Source organism: Pelodiscus sinensis, chromosome 18 (genome assembly GCF_052426305.1).
Source record: "Pelodiscus sinensis isolate ZL-2025 chromosome 18, ASM5242630v1, whole genome shotgun sequence".
Taxonomy (NCBI): Eukaryota; Metazoa; Chordata; order Testudines; family Trionychidae; genus Pelodiscus; species Pelodiscus sinensis.
The window spans coordinates 23,418,621-23,431,959 of NC_143069.1; positions in this window are offsets into that span (position 1 = coordinate 23,418,621).

Sequence of the window (13,339 nt, forward strand, 5' to 3'; positions counted from 1 at the left end):
TCCCTCGCCCCCCCCCCCCAGCCAGGAGCAGGAGCAGCCTCTGGCGGCCTGGATCCCCCAACCCCAGCCCCCCCTCTGACCCAGGGCTCCCCCTTGCCTTGCAGGAGTTCAGCCGGGGCCTTGCTGACATCCTCGATGTCCTATTGGGCAATCTCCTCGCCGAGTCCCCAGACACCGCCCGGCTCCAGCTGATTCTGGAGGTGAGCCCCGTGGGGGGGACGGGGCCATTGGCCCTGCTTCCTCGGGGGGTCGAGAGAGGAGCAGTGTCAGTGGCTGGGGGGGGCACAGTCTGAGAGGAGCCCCAGGCTCTGCCCAGAACCGGCGCCTCCCTACGGGTCCTGACCTGCCTCTTTCCCCCCCAGCACCTGAGCCCGTGGCTGGAGTCCCGCCTGCCCCAGGAGCGAGCCAGGGCCCTTGGCAGCACCACGGCCCTGCTGCGAGTCGCCACCACCCTCCCGGGGTTTGACGTAAGTGACCTCGGAGCCAGGGGGTCTGGGGCTGCAGGGCGCGGCGCTGGGAGCATCCCCGGGAGGCAGAGGCAGGGTCGGGAATGGGCCGGGACTGATCCGCGTTCCCCTTTCCCTGGGGAGGGGCGACCCTGGGCCCAGGGGGCGGCCGTTTGTGTGGGACAGGATGCTGAGGGACCCCCTCTCTTCTCTCTCCCCTCAGAACTCCGCCGACTGGCCGAGGATGGGTCACCACGTGGCCCAGCTGGGCCTTTTCATTTCGGACCCTTCCGAGGACGTCAGCCGGCTGGCCCGGGAGGGGGTGCACCGCCTCTTCCAACTAGTCCTGCACCACAGGGGTAAGGAACCCAGCAGGGATCTGGGCCCCAGGGACACCCTGAGGGTGCCGGCGGCGGGGGGAGGGGACCCAGCCCTTTTCCCCAGACTGGTCCAAGGGGGGATGCGTCCCTCTGTGTTCCCGTCCTTCTGCCCCCTGTGCCCCTCCATTTGCCCAGGGATGCCTGCAGGGGCCCGTGGGAGGGGAAGGGCTCAGACCTGCCAGCAGAATGACCCTGTTGTGTCTCTTGCAGGCCTCAACATCCACCAGGCAGAGGACCTGTGGTGCAGGCACTGGTACAAGGAGAGGTGGGTCCTGGCTCACAGCAACACCGTCAGGGTGGGAGAGGTAAGGACGCGCTGCCAGGGCAGGGCAGGGCTCGGGGGTGGGGCTGGCTGGGGCCCTCGTGCGGGTAGGACGCGGGGGGGAAGTGGGGAGTGAGTCGCTGATCGAATGGTCGATGCATTTTCCCTCGACTATTCGAGCCGTGGACAGGGCGGCGCTGCCCCTTTGTGACGCTGTCCCGGCGTTTCAAAGGGGCGGCGCTTCCTAGGGGCAGTGACGCACGGAGCCCGGATCTCCCGTAGGAGGGGAACCAGGGCGGGAGGGGGGCAACACTTTTCGATGGAGGTCGCTCTGCGGCGCCACAGCAAGGCCGGGCTGGTCCTGGCCCACGCCCTGCAGGGGCAGGCCCATCAGCTCCTGGAATACATGGTGAGCAGCAGGAGCAAATGCAGGAGAATGGGGCAGGGGCAGGGTCTCCTTCTCTTCCCCTCAGTGAGTCCCCCCCACCCCTTTCCTCAGGCTGCCCCCACCCCATGTCCTACCCGCATGGTTGGGGGAGAAACCGTGTCCTAGGAGGCGGGAGGGGGCAGAGGTGTCAGGAGCCCTGGGGGGGTCAGGAGCTCACCCTACGGGCTGCAGGCCTGACAGGCGTGACCAGAGAGCAGAACAAGTCTCAGCGCAGGGGGGAGGGGGGTGGAAATCCCGGGGGGCCCAGTACCCCTGAGTCCTTGGGGGATGAACCGCTGACGGATTCTGCTTCCCTGGCAGCAGGAAGACAGCCAGTGAGGGAGCTGAGGAGCCAGCAGCTGCGTCCCCCTCTCCCCAAGCCTCCTAATTGTATAGAACTGGATTTAAACTCTGATTAAACAACATTTGAAAAAACATTTGTATCAGGCTTGGTCAATAATTTTTAATGTGGGGGGGGGGCATTTTGGTAACTGATCAAGGGCCACATTTCTACCGAGGGGTTTGGGGTCTGGGACGGGGTGGTTGGGTGCAGAAGGGAGTTTAGGGTAGGAGCCTGGGTGCAGGGAGGGGGTGGAAGTCTGCCCTGGCTGGGGGGCAGGGCTGAAGGAGAGTTAGTTAGTTTCTGTCTGGGAGCATGGAGGAAGCAGCCTCAGCTACAGGCTGGGGGGTTTAGAAGCCGAGACCCCCTTCCCTATATCAAGGGGGGCTGAGGCATCCTAGACCTGCCCTGTAGCCTGATGACATCTGTGCTGTGCTGTATCCTGAAGAAGCAATAAACCACCTCTATTCCACCGGCTGGTGGAGTCTGTTCGTGCCATTACGGGGGTGCAGGAGGCGGGGGACCCCAACGCGCCGTCACAGGGTGCCAGAGAGGAGTCTGGCCTGGGGGAGGGGTGTCGGGGGGGTGCAGGGTCAGGGAGGGAGCTGTGACCTGGGGAAAGGGGGACACAGGTTCAGGTGGTCGCCTGGGACAGGCAGTGGGGAAGGGGATGTGGGTGCCGGGGCAGGCTCTGGCTGGGGGGCGCTTACCTAGGCAGCTGCATATGGGGGAGCCCAACTGTCACCTGAGGGGATGGAGGAGCCCGACTGTCACCTGAGGGGATGGGGGAGCTCAATTTTCAACTGTGGGGAATGGAGGAAACAATGTGGAGGGGAGGGAGCGAGATGGGGGGGTGAATTGTTCCCAGAGGGGAGATCTCCCTGGCTGGGGGGAGAAGGGACATTTCCAGCAAAGCCCCTCACATAAGAGGGGGACAGATGGGGAGGAGGGAGAGGATGGGGATGGGCAGAGAGCTGGGCAGGTAGAAATGGGGAGGGGAAGGAGAAGGGAAGGGGGAGGAGATGGAGGAGAACAGGGGATGGGAACAGCGGGGGTGGGGATGAGGAGCAGGACAGAAGTAGGGCAGTGGTGAGGATGGCTGGGCGATGAGAGCCCAGTCAGGGCCCAGGGGAGCTGCCCTTTCTGTGCCCAGGTGTCTGGGAGTCTCCCCCACACGCACATAACCCTGCTCCTCAGAGACTCTTTACAGTTTTTTTTCCAGCTCCCACTTTTGGGGGCAGGGACGTGCTGTCAGGAAGGGGCGATAACTCAAGTCACGTCAGAAACACAGAGACACCCCCCCCCCCACCACGTGACAGAGGCCAGGGCCAGCCTTAGGGAGCCCTACAGCAGAAACCTCTTTCCTCTCCCCCCAACCCAGCTTCAGAGGAGGTGACCTCCCCTCCCCCAGGAGGCTGCAGGGCACATCCCATTTGTAAAAAAAGGGGTGTGTGTAATCTGCAGGAAATAGTCGTTGATTAAAGATGGAAGATGATACTGCGGCTTCCTAGATCTCGCTCAGATGCACCTTAGCCCAGGACACAGAGTACTTTGATGGTGACCAGTTTCCCCCTCCCCAAAACAAACAGGCCAGCTGCGAGCTACGTGACACTTGGCTGCAGGGTTTCCTGATTTGTGCAGGGACCTTTGCTGCTAACTGTGACCGCACTAGATTTCACCTGAAGATCAGAGACAAGGTGTGACGGACGCAGGAAGTGACAAGACATCGACATCTTCCTGTAGCTGCAGCTAGCATCTGAGCTCCTTATATGGGACTGGGTAGAACTGGGCACCGGGGCGTTGCTGGTGGTGCTAAGGGGCCCCTCACAGCCCCATCATGGCATCTGCTATCACCGTCCTCTTCCTCGGTGAGTATCAGAGACAGCTGGTGCACGTGCCTATGGCAGGTGTGTGTGTGGGAGATCCGAGACCAGGGTGTGGGATCCAATCGCTCTGAGTTCTGGTCCCTAATGAGCTGTCTCCTCTCCAGGATGCTGGCTGGCGGAGCAATTCAGGGTGTTGGGACATGAGTATCTCTGTTTGGGACAGGTGGGGACAGAGAAGAGCTGTTGATACCTGAATGTTCACCCCAAAGCTGAGTTCCACCTCCTTGTTTTGACACTGGGGGGCTTAGATCAGAATCCGGACGGGTCCTCAGGGCAGTTGGGGGGTGACTGCGGATCGACACTGGGGGCCTTAGATCTGAACCAGGCCCTACTCCCAGGGCAGTCGGGGGTGACTCCAGATTGTTCTAAGGGGGGCAGAGATCAGTCCCCAGCCCGCAGGGCCCCTGTGGGTGCAGAGAGGTGTCTGTGAGCCCCGGCGCTGTCCCTGGGGGTGGGTGCTAACACACGGGGAGGAGTTTGTGCCTCCCCAGCTCACTCCTGTCTGTGTGTAAATGCAGAGCTCCCTGCGCCCGGACCCTCCATCTCCATCAGCCCCGGCGGGGTGGTTGCCATGGGGGAAGCCATCACCATCCGCTGTCAGTGTTGGTGCCGGGGCAGGAGGCTGTGGCTGTATAAAGGTGCAGTCAGAATCCGGGATACCAGCCCAATTCTCCAGTTTCTCAAGATCTGTTTGAATTGTAATCCCATTCTACAATGTGTTTGCAACCCATCCCAGTTTGGAGTAATCTACAAAATGTAGAAGCCGTTGTTCACTCACTTTATACTAATTTCATCTAGACCACATTTCCCCAGTCTTCCGGTGTGAATGCCATGAGGGACAATGCCAAAAGCCAGACGAAAATCAACAGATCATGGTGCTATGTGAAGTGACAGAGAAGGTTGCAACTCAAGTGCTGTGTAGCTCTTCAGAGAGGGATGTCTGTGCAGGGGAACCAGTGAGGAGCTGAGACCAGAGGACCAAACAACCACAGAGCAACCTTCTCACCTTTCCCAGAGGGGGCATCATGTGGACGATAAACTTGGGCAGCCAGCGTGCTGTGTGTTCTCCAGCAGAGTCCTGCACGGATGGAAGCTGCAACTGTCTGGGGTGAAGGGCTTTTAAAAAAAGGAAATAACTGAACACAAAAAGCCTCTTGCAGTGCATGACAAGGCCATTTTATTCGTTCTAGTACACTCGTGAGCTATGCTACATATTCCTGAGAGCCATTGGTTGGTGTATTACCTATTTCCTAGAGCTGGCTGGAATTTTTCCAGCGCAATGCTTTTCCACTGGAAAATGCAGTTTCATCAAAATTGAAACACCTCAAAGAAACTTGTCAATTTTGACAAAAATCTGGGTAATGAAAAAAAAAAGGTAAATGAGTTGTTGCCATCAGATTGAAAGGGAACCTCTCTATTTTCCCTCCTAAAGTGGCTTTCTGTCTAATGTTTTAATGTTGCATTCCAGAATATAAAACTGCTGTCAGTTGTTGTCTGCGTATGTGTTCTCTCTCTGTGTGTGTCGTGCTCACATTGGCCATGTAGCCCATACAGTCCCGGGAGGCACCGGGGCAGGAGGGATAAAGGGCCTACCCACGGTAAGGTGGAGGGGTGGGTTCAAGCTGCCCAGTAAACCATTTTTGCCCATTTAATCACCTAATAAACCATCTTGTTAGTCTTTAAAGCGCTGCATAGACCTGTCTTTTGTTTCCCAATGAAGGTTTTCACAGGATCAGAGTGATGCAACTGTGAAGTTCAGCTTGATCCGTGATATTGTAAATTCAAATGTACATTTCCCACTGACTCTTGTTTAAAAACTCCTGAGATGGGGTGGACATTCTATAGGCCTCCTGGAAAAGTTTGTGTGTTAAGGAGCAACTTTAAAGAAAAAAGAGACCAGATTTCTCTAGCAAATGGAAGAAACACAGAATGTACCATCAAGTCCGTACAGTACGTGAACATACTGCCCTATAGCTACACATGCTACGAGGGGGAGGGTGGCTGGAGGCAGGAGATGGCTGGACAAAGTTTCTTCATGGTCTATTTTAGTGTTCCTCTCACCATATCCTGTGGCTGGGTCTCTGAGCGGGGTTAATGTGAGGTCAAAGACAGGGTTCTACATCAGTTCTACAAAACCACTGTACAGCTCAGATCTATTTATAGGCACTACATCTGTATGGGGCCTTTACAGGCTGCAGCAGGCCGGCGCTGGCCATTCCACAGTGATGGGCACCCAAGAAGACAGGCCTTTCTGGGTGCAGCTACTCATGCTTGCTAAAGGAGTCACACCATAGCCAGGCCCAGATTGGGCTCTAACCAGTTTACTGTTAGTTGCACGAGCGAAAGGAGCCAACTTGCTGGCTCTGATGAAGCAATCAAGCATGTTCCTTTCTGCTCATTTAGCTAAGACCTGATGAACTCTGTGGCCAGGTGGTGACCTCAGAAAAGGCCTGGCTTCCAGTCCCGGTAGCTAAATTGACTGAGCCTGACTCAGTGGACAAACCCTCGTAATGCTTGTGAAAATGCAGGCTGACACCTGCAGGGGAACCTTTCAACTTGCCTGGTCACTCAATCATGGATTTAAAAGTAGCCATTCGTTGACAAAGGAATTTCACTAACCAATTACAGAGACACTCTGCAGAACTTGGAATTCATCTACAGATCTGACACTGGTACCTTAGTCTTGAACAACAACATTATCTGATTGGCGCATTAGAAAGCCAATTTCTCCCACCTTTAACATCTGTATTTTCATATGAAGTGAGTATTAAGAATGTTAAATATTGACTACTTGACTAATCGAATAGTGAATGCGTTTTGCATTGACTATTCAATTACTTGGTAGGGCACCTCTGCCTTTGAAGTGTAGCAACAGTCCTAGGGCTGATGCTACACTTGAAAGGTGAAAGTGCCGCATGTAACCTGCAGTCAGCGGGGGAGACTACCCTGCCGACCCCAGGCTCCGTGCAGCGCTCCCGCTTTGAACCACCGAAGGGATCAGCTGGGGAGTCCTGGGCTCCACACAGCAGTGCCACTTTGAAATGCTGCAAGGAGCTTGACTCCAGGCTCCCTGTGGAGTTTCAAAGTGTCAGCACTGTATGGAGCCTGGGGTCAGTGGAGGAGTCCCCAGCTGATCCTGGGCTCCACACGGCACTTTCACCTTTGAAGGGCTATTGCTAAGCTTCAAAGGCAGAGTGGGTCCATGGACCACTTTGAGAAACACTGCTCTATTGTATACCCAATAAAACTGGGTATGTATTTTTGAGGTTCAGGATTTCCCCCTCCCATTCTGTTCATGAGGCATCAAAACTCTGATTATCACAGGCTCCAGACAACTTTTCTGAAGCTGATGAGCTAGTCCTGCTTTCTCAGACAGAAGCCTAGAAGTGAAGAAATACATTTCTGCTGCTACCCTAAAAGGATTTATTAGCTATATACATTCTCATCTGGGTAGTTGATATTTGGGATACATAGTTTTCATCTCGTCACCAGTATTACATATTGGACAAAACTGTCAAAGCACCAAAGTGACTCTTTTACCCAGCAACTGGTTAGAAAAATGAATTTCCATCCCATGGAAAATGGCATTATTTTGACATTTTCTTCCATCCCCAATCAAGCCAATGGGTCAAAATACCAACATTTTTCAACAATGACAAGTTTAAAAAAAAAGACTTGAGGAAATGAAAGTAAATTCAGACTTGAGGAAATGAAAAAAAATGATTTTTTAAATCCAAACGAAATTGTTACCAAAAACACAAATTACATAAGCATGAATGGGAGTCTATTTATACATTTTATGAGCAGAAGACCAATAAACTAGATATGCCAAATGGATCCCTGTTATAGCCAATATTTAAATGGGATTTAACAAAGAGAACCCCTTTTACTGAATGCAGGGAACATTAGCTTATTGATTCTAACTGTGTGTTCTCTTCTCTGAATGCCTACTTTTACTTCTTGGACAATATTTCTTGGATCAGAATATGTAGTTACTATGAATCAATCTGCTATTTCATTACTTCACCAAGAATGTCCCCTTCATATGCTCAACCCTTCTCTGAACCCCTCTCTCCGTTGCTGCCCTCAGTCAGGGCAGACCCATCTGCAGACTTCACCTCCCACTCTGAGCTCGGAGGGATGTAAAGAGGCATCTTACTCGTTCTGACTGGTCCACTATGCCTTGATGGGTATCAGACATCATCTGCTGCCATCTACCTCTTGGCTGGGACTTTTCTTCCCATCAGTCTCAAGTGATTTCAACTCTTAGCAAGCAGGACAGAAGAAACACATTTAACCTAAAAAGATTCCTAAAGATGCCTATTTAGCTCTTCTCTTTGAACAGTGGGGGAGAACACATCTAACCCAGGCCGGCTGGAGAAAACATAAATATGATTTAGATTAGAATAACCTTCTCTCACCCCTTTTTTCCCATATGCTATGTCTACACTGCAGGGGGGGCTTTTTCTGATTCTTTTTTCGGAAGAGACTTTTGCAACATTTGGCCTGTTTACATTGGGCGAAATGCAGGAAAAACCTCCTCTTTCAGAAGAGCCCTTATTCCTCATAAAATGAGGAATACAGGGCTTCCCAATGCATGTGCCCACTTTTTTGGAAATTGGTCCAAAAAAAGCGGATGCTTTCCCTGGATGTGGCAGAATTTTTTCAGGGTATCCCAGAAAAACTCTGTAGTGTAGCCATAGCCATAGAGCTCTGAAAGTCAGGTCCCTGCTTAGCAAGGTTCTTTTTGATAATTATGAGCCCTTCCCTTTGGAACAAATTTAGCAAGATCCTGCTTTTTTGTTTTCTCACAAAATTACAAACATTGGTAACCATACTTTAGCTCTCCCTGCATTTAATAAAACAATAGCTGGGGTAGAGTCACAAATTAAGTTAATTACAATAAACAAAGTAACATTCAAATCTGCAAACTATCTAACAAATCTAAGCAAAGCAGGAGCAAACTGTATTTACACACCAACACACTCAGACTACGTCTACACTGGCATGATTTTCCGGAAATGCTTTTAACGGAAAAGATTTCTGTTAAAAGCATTTTTGGAAAAGCACGTCTAGATTGGCAGGACGCTTTTCCGCAAAAGCACTTTTTGCAGAAAAGCACCCACGGCCAATCTAGACGCGCTTTTCCACAAAAAAGCCCCGATCACCATTTTCGCGATCGGGGCTTTTTTGCAGAAAACAAATCTCTGCTGTCTACACTGGCCCTTTTGCACAAAAGTTTTTCGGAAACTTTTCAGTAGAGCTGCTTTTAGGTACACTGGTATCAGAGAAAGAATTTAGGTTGTTTTCTTCAAGCACAGCCAAAGGCTTTCTTAATTTATAGCAGAAGTGACTTTAAAACACCCCCTACACACCCACGGAAAGGAAGGGCTGTTAAATGTGAAAATTGGCTGAAATGTCTCTTCTCCTGTTTATTTGGCCATTCAGAACATGGCACTGACGCCTCCACAGTCCATTGTCATTGTTTGAAGTTCAGATCAAAGGAAACTCCTTGGTTTTTCAGTTTCAAACAGGAAGCTGGGGCTGAGGGATGGTGCAGGGAGAATGTAGTGAACCCTCGTTTCATACAGACAGCGGCAACACAGTCCACAGGAGATAACAAACCGACCTGCCTATTGTCACAGCCCTGAGAAGCAAAAGGAGATGCAGAGGTGAATGCAGCAGCTTCCTGTACCTGCTACCAGAAGCAACTCAGTTGGGAGGGGCTGTGTCTGATCTTCTGTGAATCCCAGTGGGCAAGAGGAAACCCAGAACAGATTCTGGTCTCCTTGTCGCCTCTCCTCACCAAATCTCCTGATGATCCCACTGCTGCTTCTCTGGCTTTGCTGTGAGTAGTGTGGATATTCCACCTTTTCTTTTTAGTTGAGACTGAGAGCAAAATATTTGAGCCTGGTCCCCTTAATTAAAAGGCAACATTTTAATAACTGGTCTAAAATTGAATTTAAGGGTAAGGTTTGCCAAGTCACCTAGGGGATTTCAACACACAATTCTCATTCACCTTAACAGGAATTGAGAGTCCAGATCCTTTAGGGCACACTTAAAATCTCAGCCTTAATTTTATACACATACTGAGACACACATATAAAGGTTAAGATTCTACCATTGCAAATTCAGTGTAACTCCACTTGACTTACTTTTGATTTGAACTGTGCAAATTTGGGGCAGAATGAGACCGTAAGGAAATATCACTTATTTAATCAAGATATTTCTGTTTAAGATCCACCACTATAGAATGGAACTTATTTTGGAAGATTAATAACCTATACATTGAAGATATAATCATTTAATGTTTTGTAAATGCCAGAATTTCTTTTCCATTGGGACACCTACAATATGCAAACATGAATAAAGAGCGTGAAATCTTCTTGAATAATCCAAAATGGAATTCAAAAGAAGTCATAGGGTACGTCTACACTGCAACCCTATTTCAAAATAACTAGTGCTATTCCGAAATAACTTAGTCCGCATCTACACAGCAGGCTGTTTTTTTAAAATAGTATCTAAATACTGTCAAGTTGGAAGACTTCTTACTCCAACTCCTGTAATCCTCATTGTACAAGTGCTCAGTTTGGGTAGCTTATTTTGAGGTAAGCTCTGCAGTGTAGGAATACCCCAGTGATTAGAGGTGGCTGGTTTCCACATATATTTATTTGTCATCTAAGAAACAAGGAGTCCAATTCTTATAATAAATAATATGATCAGTTTTATTTGGCAAGTAAGAAAAAATACCATGCCAAATATTTATTTAAATCTTTGGAAATAATTGTTGTACCTACACTGTATTTATTATTTTAAGCACCATTCTTTCCTTTTTACATGCTTTCAGTGGTCTAGTTGGCAAGCATCATGACTTTAGTTGCTGAGTTTAAAGAGAGGAATTTTTTTATTTTCAATTGTTTGTCTTAAATCCCTTTAATCATCTATGTGACAGCAGAAAAACAGGCATGTCTTTCCAAGCAATAAAACAAAATACGACTGACTAATTTTCACATGGACAATTCATATATAATGGAATTTTAGAAGCAGCAATTTTGCAGGTGACTTGGCCTTTGTCTGATATGAAATAATTTCAGAATGGCTCAATTTTTTTCAAAGCAGACAACATGGAAGAATAGTGATAGAAATGTAGCCGTGTTAGTCTGGTGCAGCTGAAACAAAAAACAGGACTGTGTAGCACTTTAAAGACTAACAAGATGGTTTATTAGATGATGAGCTTTCGTGGGCCAGACCCACTTCCTCAGATCAAATAGTGAAAGAAAATTGTCACAACCATATATACCAAAGGATACAAATTAAAAAAATGAACACATATGAAAAGGACAAATCAAATTTCAGATATTTGTCCTTTTCATATGTGTTCATTTTTTTAATTGTATCCTTTGATATATATGGTTGTGACAATTTTCTTCCACTATTTGATCTGAGGAAGTGGGTCTGGCCCACGAAACCATCTTGTTAGTCTTTAAAGTGCTACACAGTCCTGTTTTTTGTTTCAACATGGAAGAAGTTCTACTAGGGTGCACAGCAGAGATTACCTCAAAATAAGCTACATAAATTGAGCTAGGTCAATTGCGTATCTTATTTCAAAACAGCTCATTTCGAAATGGGGAGCATCTACACAGCACTTATTCTGAAATAGAGCACCCTTCCTCTGGCTTTCCTTATTCCGATTACAATGAAGGTTACAGGAGTCAGACTAAGAAGTTCTCCAGTTTACAGCATTTCAACATTATTTTGAAATAACTGCCGGCTGTGTAGATTTCGAAAAAACATTGCTGGGCAGACGCACCTCTAGAGTTTAATAGGCAATGCATTGTCTAGAGTACTGCAAGGAGCTCCCAGGGAGTTAAATTTTTGCACTAGTATAAAGTCAGTTAAATTGGGACTGAGATCTTAGTTTAATCTAGGCTTGAAGAGAATTGGTGCCTCTTTATATAATGTTATTATATCTCTGCATTTACCTGCTAGTATGTGATATTACTCAACATCATGTGTCATATGATGAAAATGTTAAAGGGGCAGAATGCATTTCCTTTCTTTTTTTGTATTTGAAATATCCAGGTGTCATTTTGCTCAACCACTCTATCATGTCTGCATTACAGCGATTTTCTTTTTTTTTTTTTCATTTGTGGACCCCTAAAAAAATTCAAATGCAGCTGCAGATCCCTTTGGAAATGTTAGGATTTGTCCATAATATTACACAGCTTTTACTGTCACAGCTGTGTCAGTACAGTTGTGTCGATAAAAATCGAGTAATGCAAACGCTGCTGTTTGTGAGCCCTTTTCCTGACAAAATCATTCCACCACCTATGAGAAGGATTTGTATTGTTAATATTCCGCTCCTGCGGAAAATGACCCATTTGCCACTGAAAAATTTGTCTTTCGAATGAACGGGGTGTTAAGCCTCCGTGAATGACAAATGTTTTGTTGTTTAATTGTCAACATAGACAAAGCCTTAGATTTAATCTACAAATCCACAAGGGACCCTGGATCATAGGCTATAAACCACCATTGTATTTCATTTCCTTTATATCTCATAAGAGAAAATAATATGCAGCTAAAGGTATTATTTATCTCTGGTCAGAATGTGCCCTGACCCATTCCAGCAACAGGTGAGTCTGGATTTACCCAATAGCAGGATAGAACAAAGCTTGAGCCTGTGCCTAAAACTAAAATTGTGTGTTTATTTTAAAGGGGTTCATTTCACAAATCAAGAAATCTGCAGCTCTCCGGGTGAGTATTTCCTCCACATTCCTAGAGCAGAAATAAATTGACACTGCAGAAAAAGCCTGCAATTTCTGAGAGACTAGCAATGAATTCCAGGGACAGAAACTGTGAGGAGCTAGGTGGGGTTATGTAGACTGGGTTAAAAATATTAATTGTTTATTAGATGAAGGTCTCTATATTGAGGGAAATTAATTTATTTATCAAATTCCACAGGAACATCTAGAAAAATACTGTGCAAAATACTTTGGCAGATAATTAATTTAATAGCAGTGGTGTAATTGACCAAACAGCACAGTGATTGAAAGCTGATCAGCAGTATTAGTTTGTGAATTGCTCTTAATGAACATATGCTCTTGAGTATAAACAACCAAAAAAGGATGCAGTAAAACTAAAAGGTAAACCCTGGGCTATGCAGGAATAAAAAAAAGAATAATTAAAAAGATGAATCAGTGGAATTTTTTCCCTAAACCAAGGCCTCAGACGTCTTTTCCGGATCCAAGTCCAGCCTGTTTTCCACACCTGCTCTGAACCCCTTGGATGGCTCTGGCAACCCATATAGGGAACTGGGATATAGCAGACTTTTTCATAAGAGCCTTTCAACTCCATTTGGAAATAGTGGATAATGCAGCGGGTCAGCAAACCCAACCTATTGCAAGCTTCTGCTGTCACAGGGGCCCGGATATGTTATTTTGCTTGTCTTAGATGGTGCCTATATAAAAAATTTCCTCCCCAAACTTCCCATGATGCAAGGATAGATCAGTGTCATTTGGAAAATTAGGGAGAAAGAACCTGGCTTGTAAGACGGAGTATGGAACACTGTCCATAGTCTGTCTAACCAGGAATTTATAAT